This window comes from Columba livia, unplaced genomic scaffold, assembly GCF_036013475.1.
Source record: "Columba livia isolate bColLiv1 breed racing homer unplaced genomic scaffold, bColLiv1.pat.W.v2 Scaffold_177, whole genome shotgun sequence".
NCBI classification, from domain to species: Eukaryota; Metazoa; Chordata; class Aves; order Columbiformes; family Columbidae; genus Columba; species Columba livia.
Window position 1 is genome coordinate 372206 of NW_027043077.1, and position 24220 is coordinate 396425.

Below are 24220 nucleotides of genomic sequence, written 5' to 3' on the forward strand. Positions count from 1 at the left end.
AAAGAAGTAAGAAAGAAGTAAGAAAGAAGTAAGAAAGAAGTAAGAAAGAAGAAAAAAGAAGTTAGAAAGAAGTAAGAAAGAAGTAAGAAATAAGAAAGAAAGAAGAAAGAAAGAAAGAAGAAAGGAGTAAGAAAGAAGTAAGAAAGAAGTAAGAAAGAAAGAAGAAAGAAGTAAGAAAGAAGTAAGAAAGAAGTAAGAAAGAAGTAGGAAAGAATAATGAAAGAAGTAAGCAAGAAGTAAGAAAGAAGTAAGAAGGAATGAATAAAGAAGTAAGAAAGAAGTAAGAAAGAAGTAAGAAAGAAAGAAGAAAGAAGTAAGAAAGAAGTAAGAAAGAAGTAAGAAAGAAGAAAGAAAGAAGTAAGAAAGAAGAAAGAAAGAAGTAAGAAAGGAGTAAGAAAGAAGTAAGAAAGATGTAAGAGAGAAAGAAGAAAAAAGTAAGAAAGAAGTAAGAAAGAAGTAAGAAAGAAGAAAAAAGAAGTAAGAAAGAAGTAAGAAAGAAGTAAGAAAGAAGTAAGAAAGAAGTAAGAAAGAAGTAATGAAGAATGAAGTAAGAAAGAAGTAAGAAAGAAGTATGAAAGAAGTAAGAAAGAAGAAAGAAAGACGTAAGAAAGAAGTAAGAAAGAAGTAAGAATGAAGTAAGAAAGAAAGAAGAAAGGAGAAAGAAGTAAGAAAGAAGTAAGAAAGATGTAAGAAAGAAGTAAGAAGGAATGAAGAAAGAAGTAAGAAAGAAGTAAGAAAGAAGTAAGAAAGAAGTAAGAAAGAAGTAAGAAAGTAGAAAGAAGTAAGAAAGAAGTAAGAAAGAAGTAAGAAAGAAGTAAGAAAGAAGAAAGAAGTAAGAAAGAAGTAAGAAAGAAGTAAGAAAGAAGAAAGAAAGAAGTAAGAAAGAAGTATGAAAGAAGTAAGAAAGAAGAAAGAAAGAAGTAAGAAAGAAGAAAAAAGAAGTTAGAAGGAAGTAAGAAAGAAGTAAGAAAGAGGTTAGAAAGAAGTAATAAAGAAGTAAGAAAGAAGTAAGAAAGAAAGAAGTAAGAAAGAAGAAAGAAAGAAAGAATCAAGAAGTAAGAAAGAAGTAAGAAAGAAGTAAGAAAGAAGTAAGAAAGAAGTAAGAAGGAATGAAGAAAGAAGTAAGAAAGAAGTAAGAAAGAAGAAAGGAAGAAGTAAGAAAGAAGAAAGAAAGAAGTAAGCAAGAAGTAAGAAAGAAGTAAGAAAGAAGTAAGAAAGAAGTAAGAAAGAAAGAAGAAAGAAGTAAGAAAGAAGTAAGAAAAAGTATGAAAGAAGTAAGAAAGAAGAAAGAAAGAAGTAAGAAAAAAGTAAGAAAGAAGTAAGAAAGAAATAAGAAAGAAAGAAGAAAGAAGAAAGAAAGAAGTAGGAAAAAAGTAAGAAAGAAGAAAGAAAGAAGTAATAAAGAATTAAGAAGGAATGAAGAAAGAAGTAAGAAAGAAGAAAGAACGAAGTAAGAAAGAAGTAAGAAAGAAGTAAGAAAGAAGTAAGAAAGAAAGTAGAAAGAAGTAAGAAATTAGTAAGAAAGAAGTATGAAAGAAGTAAGAAAGAAGAAAGAAAGAAATAAGAAAGAAGTAAGAAACAAGTAAGAAAGAAGTAAGAAAGAAAGAAGAAAGAAGAAAGAAAGAAGTAAGAAAGAAGTAAGAAAGAAGTAAGAAGGAAAGAAGAAAGTAGTAAGAAAGAAGTAAGAAAGAAGTAAGAAAGAAGTAATAAAGAAGTAAGAAAGAATTAAGAAAGAAGTAAGAAAGAAGTAAGAAAGAAGTAAGAAAGAATTAAGAAAGAAGTAAGAAAGAAAGAACTAAGAAAGAAGAAAGAAAGAAGTAAGAAAGAAGTAAGAAAGAAGTAAGAAAGAAGTAAGAAAGAAGAAAGAAAGAAGTAAGAAAGAAGTAAGAAAGAAGTAAGAAAGAAGTAAGAAAGAAGTAAGAAAGAAGTAAGAAAGAAGTAAAAAAGAAGTATGAAAGAAGTAAGAAAGAAGAAAGAAAGCAGTAAGAAAGAAGTAAGAAAGAAGTAAAAAAGAAGTAAGAAGGAATGAAGAAAGAAGTAAGAAAGAAGAAAGAAAGAAGTAAGAAAGAAGTAAGAAAGAAGTAATAAAGAAGTAATAAAGAAGTAAGAAAGAAAGAAGAAAGAAGTAATAAAGAAGTAAGAAAGAACTAAGAAAGAATTAAGAAAGAAGTTAGAAAGAAGTAAGAAAGAAAGACGTAAGAAAGAAGGAAGAAGAAAGAAAGAAGTAAGAAAGAAGTAAGAAAGAAGAAAGAAAGAAGTAAGAAAGAAGAAAGAAAGAAGTAAGAAAGAAGAAAGAAAGAAGTAAGAAAGAAGAAAGAAAGAAGTAAGAAAGAAGTAAGAAAGATGTAAGAAAGGAGTAAGAAAGAAAGAAGAAAGAAGTAAGAAAGAAAGAAGAAAGAAGTAAGAAAGAAGTAAGAAAGAAGTAAGAAAGAATTAAGAAAGAAAGAAGTAATAAAGAAGTAAGAAAGAACTAAGAAAGAATTAAGAAAGAAGTTAGAAAGAAGTAAGAAAGAAAGACGTAAGAAAGAAGGAAGAAGAAAGAAAGAAGTAAGAAAGAAGTAAGAAAGAAGAAAGAAAGAAGTAAGAAAGAAGAAAGAAAGAAGTAAGAAAGAAGAAAGAAAGAAGTAAGAAAGAAGAAAGAAAGAAGTAAGAAAGAAGTAAGAAAGAAAGAAGTAAGAAAGAAGTAAGAAAGTAGAAAAAAGAAGTTAGAAAGAAGTAAGAAAGAAGTAAGAAAGAAGTAAGAAAGAAGAAAGAAAGAAGAAAGAAAGAAAGAAGAAAGAAGTAAGATAGAAGTAAGAGAGAAGTAAGAAAGAAGTAAGAAAGATGTAAGAAAGACGTAAGAAAGAAGTAAGAAGGAATGAAGAAAGAAATAAGAAAGAAGTAAGAAAGAAGAAAGAAAGAAGTAAGAAAGAAGAAAGAAAGAAGAAAGAAAGAAAGAAGAAAGAAGTAAGAAAGAAGTAAGAGAGAAGTAAGAAAGAAGAAAGAAATAAGAAAGAAAGAAAGAAGAAAGAAGAAAGAAAGAAGTAATAAAGAAGTAAGAAAGAAGGAAGAAAGAAGTAAGAAGGAATGAAGAAAGTAGTAAGAAAGAAGTAAGAAAGAAGTAAGAAAGAAGTAAGAAAGAAAGAAGAAAGAAGAAAGAAAGAAGTAAGAAAGGAGTAAGAAAGAAAGAAGAAAGAAGTAAGAAAGAAGTAAGAAAGAAGTAAGAAAGAAGAAAGAAAGAAGTAAGAAAGAAGAAAGAAAGAAGTAAGAAAGGAGTAAGAAAGAAGTAAGAAAGATGTAAGAGAGAAAGAAGAAAAAAGTAAGAAAGAAGTAAGAAAGAAGTAAGAAAGAAGAAAAAAGAAGTAAGAAAGAAGTAAGAAAGAAGTAAGAAAGAAGTAAGAAAGAAGTAAGAAAGAAGTAATGAAGAATGAAGTAAGAAAGAAGTAAGAAAGAAGTATGAAAGAAGTAAGAAAGAAGAAAGAAAGACGTAAGAAAGAAGTAAGAAAGAAGTAAGAATGAAGTAAGAAAGAAAGAAGAAAGGAGAAAGAAGTAAGAAAGAAGTAAGAAAGATGTAAGAAAGAAGTAAGAAGGAATGAAGAAAGAAGTAAGAAAGAAGTAAGAAAGAAGTAAGAAAGAAGTAAGAAAGAAGTAAGAAAGTAGAAAGAAGTAAGAAAGAAGTAAGAAAGAAGTAAGAAAGAAGTAAGAAAGAAGAAAGAAGTAAGAAAGAAGTAAGAAAGAAGTAAGAAAGAAGAAAGAAAGAAGTAAGAAAGAAGTATGAAAGAAGTAAGAAAGAAGAAAGAAAGAAGTAAGAAAGAAGAAAAAAGAAGTTAGAAGGAAGTAAGAAAGAATTAAGAAAGAAGTAAGAAAGAAAGAACTAAGAAAGAAGAAAGAAAGAAGTAAGAAAGAAGTAAGAAAGAAGTAAGAAAGAAGTAAGAAAGAAGAAAGAAAGAAGTAAGAAAGAAGTAAGAAAGAAGTAAGAAAGAAGTAAGAAAGAAGTAAGAAAGAAGTAAGAAAGAAGTAAAAAAGAAGTATGAAAGAAGTAAGAAAGAAGAAAGAAAGCAGTAAGAAAGAAGTAAGAAAGAAGTAAAAAAGAAGTAAGAAGGAATGAAGAAAGAAGTAAGAAAGAAGAAAGAAAGAAGTAAGAAAGAAGTAAGAAAGAAGTAATAAAGAAGTAATAAAGAAGTAAGAAAGAAAGAAGAAAGAAGTAATAAAGAAGTAAGAAAGAACTAAGAAAGAATTAAGAAAGAAGTTAGAAAGAAGTAAGAAAGAAAGACGTAAGAAAGAAGGAAGAAGAAAGAAAGAAGTAAGAAAGAAGTAAGAAAGAAGAAAGAAAGAAGTAAGAAAGAAGAAAGAAAGAAGTAAGAAAGAAGAAAGAAAGAAGTAAGAAAGAAGAAAGAAAGAAGTAAGAAAGAAGTAAGAAAGAAAGAAGTAAGAAAGAAGTAAGAAAGTAGAAAAAAGAAGTAAGAAAGAAGTATGAAAGAAGTAAGAAAGAAGTAAGAAAGAAGAAAGAAAGAAGAAAGAAAGAAAGAAGCAAGAAGTAAGATAGAAGTAAGAGAGAAGTAAGAAAGAAGTAAGAAAGATGTAAGAAAGACGTAAGAAAGAAGTAAGAAGGAATGAAGAAAGAAATAAGAAAGAAGTAAGAAAGAAGAAAGAAAGAAGTAAGAAAGAAGAAAGAAAGAAGAAAGAAAGAAAGAAGAAAGAAGTAAGAAAGAAGTAAGAGAGAAGTAAGAAAGAAGAAAGAAATAAGAAAGAAAGAAAGAAGAAAGAAGAAAGAAAGAAGTAATAAAGAAGTAAGAAAGAAGGAAGAAAGAAGTAAGAAGGAATGAAGAAAGTAGTAAGAAAGAAGTAAGAAAGAAGTAAGAAAGAAGTAAGAAAGAAAGAAGAAAGAAGTAAGAATGAAGTAAGAAAGAAGTAAGAAAGAAGTAAGAAAGAAGAAAGAAAGAAGTAAGAAAGAAGAAAGAAAGAAGTAAGAAAGAAGAAAGAAGAAAGAAGTAAGAAAGAAGTACGAAAGAAGTAAGAAAGAAATAAGAAAGAAAGAAGTAAGAAAGAAGTAAGAAAGAAAGAAGAAAGAAGTAAGAAAGAAGTACGAAAGAAGTAAGAAAGAATTAAGAAAGAAAGAAGTAAGAAAGAAGTAAGAAAGAAGTAAGAAAGAAGAAAGAAAGAAGTAAGAAAGAAGAAAGAAAGAAGTAAGAAAGAAGTAAGAAAGAAGTAAGAAAGAAGTAAGAAAGAAAGAAGAAAGAAGTAAGAAAGAAGTAAGAAAGAAGTAAGAAAGAAGAAAGAAAGAAGAAAAAATAAGTTAGAAAGAAGTAAGAAAGAAGTAAGAAAGAAGTAAGAAAGAAGTAAGAAAGAAGTAAAAAAGAAGTAAGAAAGAAGTAAGAAAGAAGTAAGAAAGAAAGAAGAAAGAAGTAAGAAGGAATGAAGAAAGAAGTAAGAAAGAAGTAAGAAAGAAGTAAGAAAGAAGTACGAAAGAAGTAAGAAAGAAAGAAGAAAGAATTAATAAAGAAGTAAGAAAGAAGTAAGAAAGAAGTAAGATAGAAGTAAGAAGGAATGAAGAAAGTGGTAAGAAAGAAGTAAGAAAGAAGTAAGAAAGAAAGAAGAAAGAAGTAAGAAAGAAGTAAGAAAGAAGCAAGAAGGAATGAAGAAAGTGGTTAGAAAGAAGTAAGAAAGAAGTAAGAAAGAAAGAAGAAAGAAGTAAGAAAGAAGTAAGAAAGAAGTAAGAAAGAATTAAGAAAGAAGTAAGAAAGAAAGAAGTAAGAAAGAATAAAGAAAGAAGTAAGAAAGAAGAAAGAAAGAAGTAAGAAAGAAGTAAGAAAGAAAGAAGAAAGAAGTAAGAAAGAAGTAAGAAAGAAGAAAGAAAGAAGTAAGAAAGAAGAAAGAAAGAAGTAAGAAAGAAGTAAGAAAGAAGTAAGAAAGAAAGAAGAAAGAAGTAAGAAAGAAGTAAGAAAGAAGTAAGAAAGAAGTAAGAAAGAAGAAAAAAGAAGTTAGAAAGAAGTAAGAAAGAAGTAAGAAAGAAGTAAGAAAGAAGTAAGAAAAAGTAAGAAAGAAGTAAGAAATAAGTAAAAAAGAAGTATGAAAGAAGTAAGAAAGAAGAAAGAAAGCAGTAAGAAAGAAGTAAGAAAGAAGTAAGAAAGAAGTAAGAAAGAAGTAAGAAAGAAAGAATAAAGAAGTAAGAAAGAAGTAAGAAAAAGTATGAAAGAAGTAAGAAAGAAGAAAGAAAGAAGTAAGAAAGAAGTAAGAAAGAAGTAAGAAAGAAGTAAGAAAGAAGTAAGAAAGAAAGAAAAAAGAAGGAAGAAACAAGTAAGAAAGAAGTAAGAAAGAAGTAAGAAAGAAAGAAGAAAGAAGTAAGAAATAAGTAAGAAAGAAGAAAAAAGAAGTTAGAAAGAAGTAAGAAAGAAGTAAGAAAGAAGTAAGAAAGAAATAAGAAAGAAAGAAGAAAGAAGAAAGAAAGAAGTAGGAAAGAAGTAAGAAAGAAGAAAGAAAGAAGTAATAAAGAATTAAGAAGGAATGAAGAAAGAAGTAAGAAAGAAGAAAGAACGAAGTAAGAAAGAAGTAAGAAAGAAGTAAGAAAGAAGTAAGAAAGAAAGTAGAAAGAAGTAAGAAAGAAGTAAGAAAGAAGTATGAAAGAAGCAAGAAAGAAGAAAGAAAGAAATAAGAAAGAAGTAAGAAACAAGTAAGAAAGAAGTAAGAAAGAAAGAAGAAAGAAGAAAGAAAGAAGTAAGAAAGAAGTAAGAAAGAAGTAAGAAAGAAGTAAGAAGGAATGAAGAAAGTGGTAAGAAAGAAGTAAGAAAGAAGTAAGAAAGAAAGAAGAAAGAAGTAAGAAAGAAGTAAGAAGGAATGAAGAAAGTGGTAAGAAAGAAGTAAGAAAGAAGTAAGAAAGAAAGAAGAAAGAAGTAAGAAAGAAGTAAGAAAGAAGTAAGAAGGAATTAAGAAAGAAGTAAGAAAGAAAGAAGTAAGAAAGAAGAAAGAAAGAAGTAAGAAAGAAGAAAGAAAGAAGTAAGAAAGAATTAAGAAAGAAAGAAGTAAGAAAGAAGTAAGAAAGAAAGAAGAAAGAAGTAAGAAAGAAGTAAGAAAGAAGAAAGAAAGAAGTAAGAAAGAAGAAAGAAAGAAGTAAGAAAGAAGTAAGAAAGAAGTAAGAAAGAAAGAAGAAAGAAGTAAGAAAGAAGTAAGAAAGAAGTAAGAAAGAAGTAAGAAAGAAGAAAAAAGAAGTTAGAAAGAAGTAAGAAAGAAGTAAGAAAGAAGTAAGAAAAAGTAAGAAAGAAGTAAGAAAGAAGTAAAAAAGAAGTATGAAAGAAGTAAGAAGGAATGAAGAAAGAAGTAAGAAAGAAGAAAGAAAGAAGTAAGAAAGAAGTAAGAAAGAAGAAAGAAAGAAGTAAGAAAGAAGTAAGAAAGAAGAAAGAAAGAAGTAAAAAGAAGAAAGAAAGAAGTAAGAAAGAAGAAAGAAAGAAGTAAGAAAGAAGAAAGAAAGAGGTAAGAAAGAAGAAAGAAAGAATTAAGAAAGGAGTAAGAAAGAAAGAAGAAAGAAGTAAGAAAGAAAGAAGAAAGAAGTAAGAAAGAAGTAAGAAAGAAGTAAGAAAGAATTAAGAAAGAAAGAAGTAAGAAAGAAAGAAGAAAGAAGTAAGAAAGAAGTAAGAAAGAAGTATGAAAGAAGTAAGAAAGAAAGAAGAAAGAAGTAAGAAAGAAGTAAGAAAGAAGTATGAAAGAAGTAAGAAAGAAGAAAGAAAGAAGTAAGAAATAAGTAAGAAAGAATTAAGAAAGAAGTTAAAAAGAAGTAAGATAAAAAGTAAGAAAGAAGTAAGAGAGGAGTAAGAAATAAGAAAGAAGTAAGAAAGAAGTAAGAAAGAAGTAAGAAAGAAAGAAGTAAGAAAGAAGAAAGAAAGAAGAAAGAAAGAAGAAAGAAAGAAGTAAGAAAGAAGTAAGAAAGAAGAAAGAAGTAAGAAAGAAGTACGAAAGAAGTAAGAAAGAAGTAAGAAAGAAAGAAGTAAGAAAGAAGTAAGAAAGAAGTAAGAATGAAGTAAGAAAGAAGTAAGAAAGAAGTAAGAAAGAAGTAAGAAAGAAGTAAGAAAGAAAGAAGAAAGAAGTAAGAAAGAAGTATGAAAGAAGTAAGAAAGAAGAAAGAAATAAGTAAGAAAGAAGTATGAAAGAAGTAAGAAAGAAGAAAGAAAGAAGTAAGAAAGAAGTAAGAAAGAAAGAAGAAAGAAGTAAGAAAGAAGTAAGAAAGAAGTAAGAAAGAAGTAAGAAAGAAGTAAGAAAGAAGTAAGAAAGAAAGTAGAAAGAAGTAAGAAAGAAGTATGAAAGAAGTAAGAAAGAAGAAAGAAAGAAATAAGAAAGAAGTAAGATAGAAGTAAGAAAGAAGTAAGAAAGAAAGAAGAAAGAAGAAAGAAAGAAGTAAGAAAGAAGTAAGAAAGAAGTAAGAAAGAAGTAAGAAGGAATGATAAAGTAGTAAGAAAGAAGTAAGAATGAAGTATGAAAGAAGTAAGAAAGAAGAAAGAAAGAAGTAAGAAAGAAAGAAGAAAGAAGTAAGAAAGAAGTAAGAAAAAGTATGAAAGAAGTAAGAAAGAAGAAAGGAAGAAGTAAGAAAGAAGTAAGAAAGAAGTAAGAAAGAAATAAGAAAGAAAGAAGAAAGAAGAAAGAAGAAAGAAAGAAGTAGGAAAGAAGTAAGAAAGAAGTAAGAAAGAAGCAATAAAGAATTAAGAAGGAATGAAGAAAGAAGTAAGAAAGAAGAAAGAACGAAGTAAGAAAGAAGTAAGAAAGAAGTAAGAAAGAAGTAAGAAAGAAAGTAGAAAGAAGTAAGAAAGAAGTATGAAAGAAGTAAGAAAGAAGAAAGAAAGAAATAAGAAAGAAGTAAGATAGAAGTAAGAAAGAAGTAAGAAAGAAAGAAGAAAGAAGAAAGAAAGAAGTAAGAAAGAAGTAAGAAAGAAGTAAGAAAGAAGTAAGAAGGAATGATAAAGTAGTAAGAAAGAAGTAAGAAAGAAGTAAGAAAGAAGTAAGAAAGAAAGAAGAAAGAAGTAAGAAAGAAGTAAGAAAGAAGTAAGAAAGAAGTAAGAAAGAAGTAAGAAAGAAGTAAGAAAGAAAGAAGTAAGAAAGAAGTAAGAAAGAAGTAAGAAAGAAGTAAGAAAAAGTAAGAAAGAAGTAAGAAAGAAGTAAAAAAGAAGTATGAAAGAAGTAAGAAAGAAGAAAGAAAGCAGTAAGAAAGAAGTAAGAAAGAAGTAAGAAAGAAGTAAAAAAGAAGTAAGAAGGAATGAAGAAAGAAGTAAGAAAGAAGAAAGAAAGAAGTAAGAAAGAAGTAATAAAGAAGTAATAAAGAAGTAAGAAAGAAAGAAGAAAGAAGTAAGAAAGAAGTAAGAAAGAAGTAAGAAAGAATTACGGAAGAAGTAAGAAAGAAGTAAGAAAGAAATAATTAAGAAAGAAGTAAGAAAGAAGAAAGAAAGAAGTAAGAAAGAAGTAAGAAAGAAGAAAGAAAGAAGTAAAAAGAAGAAAGAAAGAAGTAAGAAAGAAGAAAGAAAGAAGTAAGAAAGAAGTAAGAAAGAAAGAAAAAAGAAGTAAGAAACAAGTAAGAAAGAAGTAAGAAAGAAGTAAGAAAGAAAGAAGAAAGAAGTAAGAAATAAGTAAGAAAGAAGAAAAAAGAAGTTAGAAAGAAGTAAGAAAGAAGTAAGAAAGAAGTAAGAAAGAAGTAAGAAAGAAAGAAGAAAGAAGTAAGAAAGAAGTAAGAAAAAGTATGAAAGAAGTAAGAAAGAAGAAAGAAAGAAGTAAGAAAGAAGTAAGAAAGAAGTAAGAAAGAAGTAAGAAAGAAGTAAGAAAGAAAGAAAAAAGAAGTAAGAAACAAGTAAGAAAGAAGTAAGAAAGAAGTAAGAAAGAAAGAAGAAAGAAGTAAGAAATAAGTAAGAAAGAAGAAAAAAGAAGTTAGAAAGAAGTAAGAAAGAAGTAAGAAAGAAGTAAGAAAGAAATAAGAAAGAAAGAAGAAAGAAGAAAGAAAGAAGTAGGAAAGAAGTAAGAAAGAAGAAAGAAAGAAGTAATAAAGAATTAAGAAGGAATGAAGAAAGAAGTAAGAAAGAAGAAAGAACGAAGTAAGAAAGAAGTAAGAAAGAAGTAAGAAAGAAGTAAGAAAGAAAGTAGAAAGAAGTAAGAAAGAAGTAAGAAAGAAGTATGAAAGAAGCAAGAAAGAAGAAAGAAAGAAATAAGAAAGAAGTAAGAAACAAGTAAGAAAGAAGTAAGAAAGAAAGAAGAAAGAAGAAAGAAAGAAGTAAAAAGAAGAAAGAAAGAAGTAAGAAAGAAGAAAGAAAGAAGTAAGAAAGAAGAAAGAAAGAGGTAAGAAAGAAGAAAGAAAGAATTAAGAAAGGAGTAAGAAAGAAAGAAGAAAGAAGTAAGAAAGAAAGAAGAAAGAAGTAAGAAAGAAGTAAGAAAGAAGTAAGAAAGAATTAAGAAAGAAAGAAGTAAGAAAGAAAGAAGAAAGAAGTAAGAAAGAAGTAAGAAAGAAGTATGAAAGAAGTAAGAAAGAAAGAAGAAAGAAGTAAGAAAGAAGTAAGAAAGAAGTATGAAAGAAGTAAGAAAGAAGAAAGAAAGAAGTAAGAAATAAGTAAGAAAGAAGTAAGAAAGAAGTTAAAAAGAAGTAAGATAAAAAGTAAGAAAGAAGTAAGAAAGGAGTAAGAAATAAGAAAGAAGTAAGAAAGAAGTAAGAAAGAAGTAAGAAAGAAAGAAGTAAGAAAGAAGAAAGAAAGAAGAAAGAAAGAAGAAAGAAAGAAGTAAGAAAGAAGTAAGAAAGAAGAAAGAAGTAAGAAAGAAGTACGAAAGAAGTAAGAAAGAAGTAAGAAAGAAGTAAGAAGGAATGAAGAAAGTGGTAAGAAAGAAGTAAGAAAGAAGTAAGAAAGAAAGAAGAAAGAAGTAAGAAAGAAGTAAGAAAGAAGTAAGAAAGAAGTAAGAAGGAATGAAGAAAGTGGTAAGAAAGAAGTAAGAAAGAAGTAAGAAAGAAAGAAGAAAGAAGTAAGAAAGAAGTAAGAAAGAAGTAAGAAAGAATTAAGAAAGAAGTAAGAAAGAAAGAAGTAAGAAAGAAGAAAGAAAGAAGTAAGAAAGAAGAAAGAAAGAAGTAAGAAAGAATTAAGAAAGAAAGAAGTAAGAAAGAAGTAAGAAAGAAAGAAGAAAGAAGTAAGAAAGAAGTAAGAAAGAAGAAAGAAAGAAGTAAGAAAGAAGAAAGAAAGAAGTAAGAAAGAAGTAAGAAAGAAGTAAGAAAGAAAGAAGAAAGAAGTAAGAAAGAAGTAAGAAAGAAGTAAGAAAGAAGTAAGAAAGAAGAAAAAAGAAGTTAGAAAGAAGTAAGAAAGAAGTAAGAAAGAATTAAGAAAAAGTAAGAAAGAAGTAAGAAAGAAGTAAAAAAGAAGTATGAAAGAAGTAAGAAAGAAGAAAGAAAGCAGTAAGAAAGAAGTAAGAAAGAAGTAAGAAAGAAGTAAAAAAGAAGTAAGAAGGAATGAAGAAAGAAGTAAGAAAGAAGAAAGAAAGAATTAAGAAAGAAGTAAGAAAGAAGAAAGAAAGAAGTAAGAAAGAAGTAAGAAAGAAGAAAGAAAGAAGTAAAAAGAAGAAAGAAAGAAGTAAGAAAGAAGAAAGAAAGAAGTAAGAAAGAAGAAAGAAAGAGGTAAGAAAGAAGAAAGAAAGAATTAAGAAAGGAGTAAGAAAGAAAGAAGAAAGAAGTAAGAAAGAAGTAAGAAAGAAGTATGAAAGAAGTAAGAAAGAAAGAAGAAAGAAGTAAGAAAGAAGTAAGAAAGAAGTATGAAAGAAGTAAGAAAGAAGAAAGAAAGAAGTAAGAAATAAGTAAGAAAGAAGTAAGAAAGAAGTTAAAAAGAAGTAAGATAAAAAGTAAGAAAGAAGTAAGAAAGGAGTAAGAAATAAGAAAGAAGTAAGAAAGAAGTAAGAAAGAAGTAAGAAAGAAAGAAGTAAGAAAGAAGAAAGAAAGAAGAAAGAAAGAAGAAAGAAAGAAGTAAGAAAGAAGTAAGAAAGAAGAAAGAACTAAGAAAGAAGTACGAAAGAAGTAAGAAAGAAGTAAGAAAGAAAGAAGTAAGAAAGAAGTAAGAAAGAAGTAAGAATGAAGTAAGAAAGAAGTAAGAAAGAAGTAAGAAAGAAGTAAGAAAGAAGTAAGAAAGAAAGAAGAAAGAAGTAAGAAAGAAGTATGAAAGAAGTAAGAAAGAAGAAAGAAATAAGTAAGAAAGAAGTATGAAAGAAGTAAGAAAGAAGAAAGAAAGAAGTAAGAAAGAAGAAAGAAAGAAGTAAGAAAGAAGTAAGAAAGAAGTAAGAAGGAATGAAGAAAGTAGTAAGAAAGAAGTAAGAAAGATGTAAGAACGAAGTAAGAAAGAAGAAAGAAAGAAGTAAGAAAGAAGAAAGAAAGAAGTAAGAAAGAATTAAGAAAGAAAGAAGTAAGAAAGAAGTAAGAAAGAAAGAAGAAAGAAGTAAGAAAGAAGTAAGAAAGAAGAAAGAAAGAAGTAAGAAAGAAGAAAGAAAGAAGTAAGAAAGAAGTAAGAAAGAAGTAAGAAAGAAAGAAGAAAGAAGTAAGAAAGAAGTAAGAAAGAAGTAAGAAAGAAGTAAGAAAGAAGAAAAAAGAAGTTAGAAAGAAGTAAGAAAGAAGTAAGAAAGAATTAAGAAAAAGTAAGAAAGAAGTAAGAAAGAAGTAAAAAAGAAGTATGAAAGAAGTAAGAAAGAAGAAAGATAGCAGTAAGAAAGAAGTAAGAAAGAAGTAAGAAAGAAGTAAAAAAGAAGTAAGAAGGAATGAAGAAAGAAGTAAGAAAGAAGAAAGAAAGAAGTAAGAAAGAAGTAAGAAAGAAGAAATAAAGAAGTAAGAAAGAAGTAAGAAAGAAGAAAGAAAGAAGTAAAAAGAAGAAAGAAAGAAGTAAGAAAGAAGAAAGAAAGAAGTAAGAAAGAAGAAAGAAAGAGGTAAGAAAGAAGTAAGAAAGAATTAAGAAAGGAGTAAGAAAGAAAGAAGAAAGAAGTAAGAAAGAAAGAAGAAAGAAGTAAGAAAGAAGTAAGAAAGAATTAAGAAAGAAAGAAGTAAGAAAGAAAGAAGAAAGAAGTAAGAAAGAAGTAAGAAAGAAGTATGAAAGAAGTAAGAAAGAAAGAAGAAAGAAGTAAGAAAGAAGTAAGAAAGAAGTATGAAAGAAGTAAGAAAGAAGAAAGAAAGAAGTAAGAAATAAGTAAGAAAGAAGTAAGAAAGAAGTTAAAAAGAAGTAAGATAAAAAGTAAGAAAGAAGTAAGAAAGGAGTAAGAAATAAGAAAGAAGTAAGAAAGAAGTAAGAAAGAAGTAAGAAAGAAAGAAGTAGGAAAGAAGAAAGAAAGAAGAAAGAAAGAAGAAAGAAAGAAGTAAGAAAGAAGTAAGAAAGAAGAAAGAAGTAAGAAAGAAGTACGAAAGAAGTAAGAAAGAAGTAAGAAAGAAAGAAGTAAGAAAGAAGTAAGAAAGAAGTAAGAATGAAGTAAGAAAGAAGTAAGAAAGAAGTAAGAAAGAAGTAAGAAAGAAGTAAGAAAGAAAGAAGAAAGAAGTAAGAAAGAAGTATGAAAGAAGTAAGAAAGAAGAAAGAAATAAGTAAGAAAGAAGTATGAAAGAAGTAAGAAAGAAGAAAGAAAGAAGTAGAAAGAAGAAAGAAAGAAGTAAGAAAGAAGTAAGAAAGAAGTAAGAAGGAATGAAGAAAGTAGTAAGAAAGAAGTAAGAAAGATGTAAGAACGAAGTAAGAAAGAAGAAAGAAAGAAGTAAGAAAGAAGAAAGAAAGAAGAAAGAAGTAAGAAAGAAGTAAGAAAGAAGTAAGAACGAAGTAAGAAAGAAGAAAGAAAGAAGTAAGAAAGAAGAAAGAAAGAAGAAAGAAGTAAGAAAGAAGTAAGAAAGAAGTAAGAAAGAAGTACGAAAGAAGTAAGAAAGAATTAAGAAAGAAAGAAGTAAGAAAGAAGTAAGAAAGAAAGAAGAAAGAAGTAAGAAAGAAGTAAGAAAGAAGTAAGAAAGAAAGAAGAAAGAAGTAAGAAAGAAGTAAGAAAGAAGTAAGAAAGAAGTAAGAAAGAAGAAAGAAAGAAGTAAGAAAGAAGAAAGAAAGAAGTAAGAAAGAAGTAAGAAAGAAGTAAGAAAGAAGTAAGAAAGAAAGAAGAAAGAAGTAAGAAAGAAGTAAGAAAGAAGTAAGAAAGAAGAAAGAAAGAAGAAAAAAGAAGTTAGAAAGAAGTAAGAAAGAAGTAAGAAAGAAGTAAGAAAGAAGTAAGAAAGAAGTAAGAAAGAAGTAAAAAAGAAGTATGAAAGAAGTAAGAAAGAAGAAACAAAGAAGTAAGGAAGAAGTAAGAAATAAGTAAGAAAGAAATAAGAAAGAAAGAAGAAAGAAGAAAGAAAGAAGAAAGAAAAAGTAAGAAAGAAGTAAGAAAGAAGTAAGAAGGAATGAAGAAAGAAGAAAGAAGAAAGTAAGAAGTAAGAAAGAAGTAATAAAGAAGTAAGAAAGAAGAAAAAATAAGTTAGAAAGAAGTAAGAAAGAAGTAAGAAAGAAGTAAGAAAGAAGTAAAAAAGAAGTAAGAAAGAAGTAAGAAAGAAGTAAGAAAGAAAGAGGAAAGAAGTAAGAAGGAATGAAGAAAGAAGTAAGAAAGAAGTAAGAAAGAAGTAAGAAAGAAGTAAGAAAGAAGTAAGAAAGAAGTACGAAAGAAGTAAGAAAGAAGTAAGAAAGAAAGAAGTAAGAAAGAAGTAAGAAAGAAGTTAGAAAGAAGTAAGATAAAAAGTAAGAAAGAAGTAAGAAAGGCGTAATAAATAAGAAAGAAGTAAGAAAGAAGTAAGAAAGAAGTAAGAAAGAAAGAAGTAAGAAAGAAGAAAGAAAGAAGTAAGAAAGAAGAAAGAAAGAAGTAAGAAAGAAGTTAAAAAGAAGTAAGATAAAAAGTAAGAAAGAAGTAAGAAAGGAGTAAGAAGTAAGAAAGAAGTAAGAAAGAAGTAAGAAAGAAAGAAGTAAGAAAGAAGAAAGAAAGAAGTAAGAAAGAAGAAAGAAAGAAGTAAGAAAGAAGTAAGAAAGAAGAAAGAAGTAAGAAAGAAGTACGAAAGAAGTAAGAAAGAAGTAAGAAAGAAAGAAGTAAGAAAGAAGTAAGAAAGAAGTAAGAAAGAAGTAAGAAAGAAGTAAGAAAGAAGTAAGAAAGAAGTAAGAAGGAATGAAGAAAGTAGTAAGAAAGAAGTAAGAAAGAAGTAAGAAAGAAGTAAGAAAGAAAGAAGAAAGAAGTAAGAAAGAAGTAAGAAAGAAGTAAGAAAGAAGTAAGAAAGAAGTAAGAAAGAAGAAAGAAAGAAGAAAGAAAGAAGTAAGAAAGAAGAAAGAAAGAAGTAAGAAAGAAGTAACAAAGAAAAAAGAAAGATAGAAGAAAGAAGTAAGAAATAAGTAAGAAAGAAGTAAGAAAGAAGTAAGAAAGAAGAGAAAAGAAGTTAGAAAGAAGTAAGAAAGAAGTAAGAAAGAAGTAAGAAAGAAGTAAAAAAGAAGTATGAAAGAAGTAAGAAAGAAGAAAGAAAGAAGTAAGAAAGAAGTAAGAAAGAAGTAAGAAAGAAATAAGAAATAAAGAAGAAAGAAGAAAGAAAGAAGAAAGAAAGAAGTAAGAAAGAAGTAAGAAAGAAGTAAGAAGGAATGAAGAAAGAAGTAAGAAAGAAGAAAGAAAGAAGTAAGAAAGAAGTAAGAAAGAAGTAATAAAGAAGTAAGAAAGAAGTAAGAAAGAAGTAAGAAAGAAGAAGAAAGAAGTAAGAAAGAAGTAAGAAAGAAGAAAGAAAGTAGTAAGAAAGAAGAAAGAAAGAAGTAAGAAAGAAGTAAGAAAGAAGTAAGAAAGAAGTAAGAAAGAAAGAAGAATGAAGTAAGAAAGAAGTAAGAAAGAAGTAAGAAAGAATTACGAAAGAAGTAAGAAAGAAGTAAGAAAGAAAGAAGAAAGAAAGAAGTAAGAAAGAATTACGAAAGAAGTAAGAAAGAAGTAAGAAAGAAGAAAGAAAGAAGTAAGAAAGAAGAAAGAAATAAGTAAGAAAGAAGTAAGAAAGAAGTAAGAAATAAGTAAGAAAGAAAGAAGAAAGAAGTAAGAAAGAAGTAAGAAAGAAGTAAGAAAGAAGTACGAAAAAAGTAAGAAAGAATTAAGAAAGAAAGAACTAAGAAAGAAGTAAGAAAGAAAGAAGAAAGAAGTAGAAAGAAGTAAGAAAGAAGTACGAAAGAAGTAAGAAAGAATTAAGAAAGAAAGAAGTATTAAAGAAGTAAGAAAGAAAGAAGAAAGAAGTAAGAAAGAAGTATGAAAGAAGTAAGAAAGAAGAAAGAAAGAAGTAAGAAAGAAGTAAGAAAGAAAGAAGTAAGAAAGAAGTAAATAGAAGTAAGAAAGTAGAAAAAAGAAGTTAGAAAGAAGTAAGAAAGAAGTAAGAAGAAGAAAGAAAGAAGAAAGAAAGAAAGAAGAAAAGTAAGAAAGAAGAAAGAAAGAAGTAAGAAGGAATGAAGAAAGAAGTAAGAAAGAAGTAAGAAAGAATAAAGAAAGAATTAAGAAAGTAGAAAGAAAGAAGTAAGAAAGAAGTAAGAAAGAAGTAAGAAAGAAGTAAGAAAGAAAGAAGAAAGAAGTAAGAAAGAAGTAAGAAAGAAATAAGAAAGAAAGAAGAAAGAAGAAAGAAAGAAGTAGGAAAGAAGTAAGAAAGAAGTAAGAAAGAAGTAATAAAAAATTAAGAAGGAATGAAGAAAGAAGTAAGAAAGAAGAAAGAACGAAGTAAGAAAGAAGTAAGAAAGAAGTAAGAAAGTAAGTAGAAAGAAGTAAGAAAGAAATAAGAAAGAAGTATGAAAGAAGTAAGAAAGAAGAAAGAAAGAAGTAAGAAAGAAGTAAGAAACAAGTAAGAAAGAAGTAAGAAAGAAAGAAGAAAGAAGAAAGAAAGAAGTAAGAAAGAAGTAAGAAACAAGTAAGAAAGAAGTAAGAAGGAATGAAGAAAGTAGTAAGAAAGAAGTAAGAAAGATGTAAGAACGAAGTAAGAAACAAGAAAGAAAGAAGTAAGAAAGAAGAAAGAAAGAAGAAAGAAGTAAGAAAGAAGTAAGAAAGAAGTAAGAACGAAGTAAGAAAGAAGAAAGAAAGAAGTAAGAAAGAAGAAAGAAAGAAGAAAGAAGTAAGAAAGAAGTAAGAAAGAAGTAAGAAAGAAGTACGAAAGAAGTAAGAAAGAATTAAGAAAGAAAGAAGTAAGAAAGAAGTAAGAAAGAAAGAAGAAAGAAGTAAGAAAGAAGTAAGAAAGAAGTAAGAAAGAAAGAAGAAAGAAGTAAGAAAGAAGTAAGAAAGAAGTAAGTGCCGCGATGAAGAGACGGGGGCGCAACTTGATGCAAGCAAAGTGTCCACTTTATTGTTCTCTACACAATCCTTTTATACTGTTACATACATTACAACTACTATCGTGGATTATACTGATTGGTATACCAACTAATTAGCTCATACATATTACAAAGGCTGAGCTCATGATAGGTTAGTAAGAAAGCATGCATATCTTATCTTAGGTCCTTGTAACTACATGCCTTTCGTGTTAGGAAAGCTTCGCGCGACTATAACAAGATACTGTTGCCAAACCACCAGCTCCTGTGCTTTGTTCTTACACCCATCGGCTGTAATTTTCCACAACCCCCCAGTAACTTCCCATGCTAACACAGCAGGTCCAATAACTAAAATCAGCACACTGCCCACAAATACAGCCAAGACAACCCACATCTCCCCCTTTTTGTTTTCAAACATTTGCTTCTTCCCAAGGTCGGCGCCCAACCATTTCGAGGACGTCTTGCTTCACCAACATTTCTGTACTGGGAGTTTTCGGAAGGTCTTGTGCTTGTACAAGAAAAATCTTATTTACTGAAGCGGTTATCGACTTTTGTAAGCACTGTCCAGTGATATCGGCCACATCTCTAGTCCCTGTATTCATCGAAATGTTCCAATGACCAGAGTTACCTGACACGTTTTGATAATGAATCAGTGAATCTAATGTCTCTTTGTGACCATCTCGAATCAAATACCCAGTCCAGCTATCACCAAAATAGACCACTCCAGTCCCGTTAACAGGAAGAATCTCCGGACTCATATTAGAGCAATTTTCGCGATTTGAGATGTTCTCCCATTCCCCCTGTGGAGGGAAGGAGCCCCAAAGTGTCAGTTCTTGGCCCATTCCTGCAGGCTCTTAGTCTTCCTTCTGTTTCTCTTTTTCCGACACCTCCTTTTTGTTTCCTCCCACTTATCGGGGTTTACTTCCCAGGTCTGTGGTACTGTTTCTGAGACGGAATTCATTCGGGAGCAACGTTCTCCTCATCGAACGCAGGTTCTGGAGCGTTATCAGAAGACTGCCGTTGCAATGTTTCTCGGAAGGGTCTCACGTTCTTTGCCGGGATCCAGCGAGGACCTCTCTCTGTGGAAACACAAGCATAGCCTCTACCCCATGTAACAAGGGGATAGGGTCCCATCACTTTACCTGTTTCGGGGTCCCGGATCAATACTGGCGGCTTAATCTTGGGTTCAAAAAGGGTGTTTGTGCTAAAATGACGAACTACTGGAGGATTGCTGTCTAACAGGGAACAATTCAAAAAATTAAAAACATACAAGGCTTTCTGTAAGCGCTCCTCTGGTGTAGCAGCCCCTATTCCCCCTTTTTGTTTTAATAACAAACGTTTTAAGGTTTGGTGAGATCGTTCTATCAAAGCTTGTCCCGTAGGAGAATGAGGGATACCTGTAATGTGTGATATACCCCAAGAGGCAAAAAAGGTCGTCAGGGTTTTAGACATATACGCAGGGCCATTATCAGTTTTGATTTGAGAGGGTACCCCCAAAGTAGCAAAGGCGCGCATCAGATGTTTTCGCACATCGCGTGCTTTTTCTCCTACATGACAGGAGGCAAATAACATTCCGGAAAATGTATCAATAGAGCAATGAACAAACTTTAAACGACCAAATTCAGCAAAATGAGTGACATCTGTTTGCCAGAGTTGAAGGCTTTGTAGCCCTCTGGGGTTAACTCCTCCTGCTATAGAAGGGAAAGAGTGCCTTTGACAATCAGGACACACCGCAATGATATCATGGGCTTGTTGTGTAGTGAGGTCAAATTGACGCTTAAGGCCTGCAGCATTTTGATGAAAAAAGGAGTGGCTGAGTCGAGCTTGCGCTAATCGATCTGGTAACACCTGCACCGGTAGCGTAAGCAAATCCGCTTGTCGGTTCCCTTCTGCAATAAAACCAGGTAGAGAAGTGTGAGATCGGACATGCATAATAAAATAAGGATGAAGGCGGGAATCTAACAGGAAAATGAGTTCTTGTAACAGATTGAACAGTGCCGTATGAGAAATATCCCGTAGCACAGAAGCTTCTGCTCGGCTAACAATTCCTGCAACATAAGCAGAATCAGTGATTATATTGAGAGGAATAGACCATTTTCGAAACACTCGAACAACTGCAGATAATTCTACTATTTGAGGAGAACCCTGTACAGTCTCAACATCTGAGCTCCACCGTTCCCGCTGGTCATCCCACCAAAGGATAACAGACTTGTGAGATTTGCCAGACCCATCCGTGAATACAGTAAGGGCTTGTAAAGGCTGGTCACTCCGCTTTGGAACAGGTAAAAGGTGAAAATCAATGCTTAACAGCTTGTGAGAAGGCGGATGAGAAGTGAGTTGGCCTGCATAGCCAGTCAGGGCTATACCTAGTGCATCTGATTGTTGTTGTAGCCATTGCAGGTAAACAGTTGTTACTGGCATACATATGAGGGCAAAGTCCGTGCCTGCCAGGGTAAGTAATCGCTGTCTGGCCCTGATGATTAAAGATGCAAACATCTCATGTTGGGTAGAAATCGTCTTTGTGGCTTGGTTAGGCAGAAAAATCCATTCAATGATTAGTAAAGGGTCCATTTTCTGGCAGTCCCATTGAAAAATAAGCGCATAAGGCTGTCTAGCAGGATTAAGGATGATTAATTGAAAAGGCAATTCTGGTTCCCATCGATGCGCTTGTCTGGAGGCAATTGCTGTTGCAGCTTTATGCAAGGAAGCTATGGCTTCAGGACTAAGAGTTCGCGGAGCGTTTAAATCCGAGCTTCCTTTAAGCATTTCGAATAAGGGACGAAGGTCCGCATTACTGATTCCTAACAATGGTCTGACCCAATTGATTGTACCCAGCAGTTTTTGTACATCATGTAAGTTCTTTACATTTGCCTGTATCTGTAAGGGTTGCGGGGTAACAGTCTGAGCCTTATACGCCATCCTAAGTATTTCCAAGGTGGCATTCTTTGAATTTTTTCTGGTGCAATACAGAGGTCTGCTGATTTTACAGCAGCCACGACAAGGGCTACAGCTTCCTCCATGACTTCATGGTGCTGTGCTGCCACTAGAATGTCATCCATATAATGATATAACAATGCAGCAGGCACTGCAGCTCTAACAGGACTAAGTATCTTTGCTACATACCATTGACATATTGTAGGGCTATTTTTCATTCCCTGCGGTAGCACAACCCACTGGTATCTTTGCAAAGGAGCTTGCATGTTGACGCTTGGCACAGAAAAGGCAAATTTAGGGGCATCATCTGGATGCAATGGAATGTTGAAAAAACAATCTTTGAGGTCTATGATGGTTAAATGCCAATCTCGAGGGATCATGGTAGGTGATGGAAGCCCAGGTTGCAGGGCCCCCATATCTTCCATAGCGTCATTAATTTTTCTGAGGTCATGGAGCAGGCGCCACTTGCCAGTCAGTTTTTTAATAACAAAGATAGGCGAGTTCCAAGGACTCGTTGAGGGTACAATATGTCCCATAGATAGTTGTTCGTTAACTATTTCTTGGAGGGCGTGAAGTTTTTCCAGTGGTAGGGGCCATTGATCAATCCAAATAGGAGTGTCTGTCTTCCAGGTTAACTTTAGGGTTTCACGCCCCTCAATGGCCCCACCTAAAAATGTGTCTGGATAGACACCCCCCACTGAGACAACACATCACGTCCCCACAAGACCATAGGCACTGGTAAGATAAACGGTTTGACTGAGGCAACTTGTCCTTCTGAATTTTGAACTTGTATCATTTCTGCGCTTTGGCTGCTAGCTCCGCACCCCCCAATCCCTGCTAACGTCTGAGAGATATCAGCTAAAGGCCACCTAGAAGGCCACTTCGCTTGAGAAATAACGGTAACATCTGCACCTGTATCAATGATTCCACTCAACACGACTTGCTGACCTCTGCAAATGAGGGTACATTGACATATAGGACGCTTTTGTGAGACGGCTTGAGCCCATAAAATTAGTGGTTCTCCCGTAGACCCAAAGCTTCCCTGTCTCTGCGGGAGCATTTGGTCAGGGATTGAGACATAGTCCTCCTTAGGGATCAGTATCAATTGAGCAATACGACTTCCCTCTGGTACTGTGCAAGGAGGAAATGGGGTCCAAGCCATAATTTTGATTTCGGAATTACTGTCAGGATCAATTACTCCAGGCAATACAAAAAGCCCTGACAGGGTGGCGGATGATCTTCCCAATAATAAAGCCTGCGTTTGAGGAGGCAAAGGGCCTGCAACTTTAGTAGACAGTAAGTGAACAGAGGAATCAAGCAGCGTTACTGTGTGGGCGGTTGCCAGGTCCAGGCCGGCGCTCCCTGCTGTTGCGGGAGAGAGACTGGAAACCCTCCGGTCCCCCGCTCCTCCCCCCGCGCTTGCAGGGGCGTTGAGGCTGGCCGCGGAACTTGTGTCTGCACGCGCCGCGGGTTCGCGCTCCACTGCCGGTTTCCCGGTATGGGATGCCCATTCACATCATATTTAGATTTACATTGGTTTGCAAAATGCCGTCCCTTCTGGCATCTGGGACAAATACCAGGTGCTGGGGGTCTCTTCCCCCCGGCGCTGCGACAATCTCTTTTAAAGTGACCTGGCTTCCCACAACCGAAACAGTTCTGTTGCTTACTGTTTCCCACAGGTCCGCGCATGGCCGCAAAGGCAGCAGCCATCGCTTCATATTTATGATCCATAGTGCCAATTCTGTTACACGCCTCAATCATCTCAACCAAAGTAGGATTTTGGTTTGGAAGCGATTTTAAAAGTTTTTTGCAATCAGCGTTGGCATTTTCCACTGCTAATTTAAGTAATAGGATATCTCGAGCCTCGGTATTATCTACTTGCCGATCTAAGGCTTGTTTCAAGCGGTCTACAAATTGCATATACGGCTCTCGGGGCTCTTGGGTGATATTAGTAAACGCTTTCTGAGGCTTTTGAGAATCAGGAACTTTCAATAAAGCCTTTTTCGCTTCCTCCCGGACTGCTTCTAAGGCTTCTCGGGGGATATCCCTTGCCTGTCCGACCGGGTCTGCATGTTGCCCAGTCCCAGTAAGATGTTCTATGGTTAAGGCAGCTAGGGCAGCATTCGCATGTCCCGCATACCCCAACAAAATTGTCTGCAGCCCCGTTCTCCATTGAGACTCCCACATTGTATATTGCGTCGGGGTTAATAACAATCGCGCGAGAGATTTTAAATCATGTGGGGTCATGACATATGTATCGAATACAGAAGATAAAAGGCTTGCAAAATAAGGAGAAGACAACCCGTGCTCGGTAACCGTACGACGCAACTCCTTAATCACTGAGAAGGATAATGCTTCCCATTGAGCCGCCCCCCCCCTTCCTTGATATATAACAGGCGCTACTATAGTCCTTGCTATCTCTAACTCCCCCTCCTTTAAGGCTTGGCGTTTGATCTCTCCCCAGGCATTATGAGGATCAGGAGGGAAAAGATCGGGTTCTTTTTCGGGATCAACAGGTCCGGGATCAAAGGGATCATCCTCCGGGGGATACCCCGCTGCACAGGCCAAGGGGGGTAGTGACGGTAATGATGGTGCAGAGGGCTTTGTCTCCCCTTCAGAACCTTGCTGGCTCTGCTCTTGCGCTTTCACAGCCTCAAAAATTTTTCTCCAGTGTGGGAGCATATGTTGCGCTTCCTCATCTCCAGAGGTAGCTGCATCCCATAATTTCACCCCTACATCGTCCCAAAGTTCCCGGGTAAAAATCGAAGAAGCAGTAACTGTAGGGATCTTAACCTGGACCCATTTAAGGATCAGCTTGAGGTCCTGACCCGAAAGGGTTTTTCCCCCATGCTTATTAAGTAAAGCTTTCATTAATTCATAAACGTCTCTTTCAGGGGAACTCGTCTGATTCCCCATTTTGCTAGTTTCCCGCAGCTCACCTCTCGTTCCAGACGGGGGTGATGACTTCTGTAGCCGGCTTTTCCCTGCTCCTTGTAGCAGCGTTCCCAGTTCTGCGGGACTCGCAGCACGCCACCAGATAGGTGATTATCAGCCTCCGGCGGAGTCTTCACCAAAGATCACGTCGGGGGGCACCATTTGCCGCGATGAAGAGACGGGGGCGCAACTTGATGCAAGCAAAGTGTCCACTTTATTGTTCTCTACACAATCCTTTTATACTGTTACATACATTACAACTACTATCGTGGATTATACTGATTGGTATACCAACTAATTAGCTCATACATATTACAAAGGCTGAGCTCATGATAGGTTAGTAAGAAAGCATGCATATCTTATCTTAGGTCCTTGTAACTACATGCCTTTCGTGTTAGGAAAGCTTCGCGCGACTATAACAAGATACTGTTGCCAAACCACCAGCTCCTGTGCTTTGTTCTTACACCCATCGGCTGTAATTTTCCACAACCCCCCAGTAACTTCCCATGCTAACACAGCAGGTCCAATAACTAAAATCAGCACACTGCCCACAAATACAGCCAAGACAACCCACAGTAAGAAAGAAGTAAGAAAGAAGAAAGAAAGAAGTAAGAAAGAAGAAAGAAAGAAGTAAGAAAGAAGTAAGAAAGAAGTAAGAAAGAAGTAAGAAAGAAAGAAGAAAGAAGTAAGAAAGAAGTAAGAAAGAAGTAAGAAAGAAGAAAGAAAGAAGAAAAAAGAAGTTAGAAAGAAGTAAGAAAGAAGTAAGAAAGAAGTAAGAAAGAAGTAAGAAAGAAGTAAAAAGAAGTATGAAAGAAGTAAGAAAGAAGAAAGAAAGAAGTAAGGAAGAAGTAAGAAATAAGTAAGAAAGAAATAAGAAAGAAAGAAGAAAGAAGAAAGAAAGAAGAAAGAAAAAGTAAGAAAGAAGTAAGACAGAAGTAAGAAGGAATGAAGAAAGAAGAAAGAAGAAAGTAAGAAGTAAGAAAGAAGTAAGAAAGAAGTAAGAAAGAAGTAAGAAAGAAGTAAGAAGGAAAGAAGAAAGAAGTAAGAAAGAAGTAAGAAAGAAGAAAGAAAGTAGTAAGAAAGAAGAAAGATAGAAGTAAGAA

General features: G+C 32.3%; 1 long non-coding RNA gene across 1 annotated transcript; it reads right to left on the reverse strand.

Annotated features, from left to right (window-relative positions):
- Window positions 1–17258: 17258 nt before the first annotated feature.
- On the reverse strand, window positions 17259–23697 carry LOC135577901 (uncharacterized). Its single transcript, XR_010469392.1, has 2 exons — window positions 23123–23697; window positions 17259–17809 (listed from the first exon to the last, which is right to left on the reverse strand). It is a non-coding gene; the product is annotated as an uncharacterized LOC135577901 (long non-coding RNA).
- Between the last annotated feature and the right edge of the window lie 523 nt (window positions 23698–24220).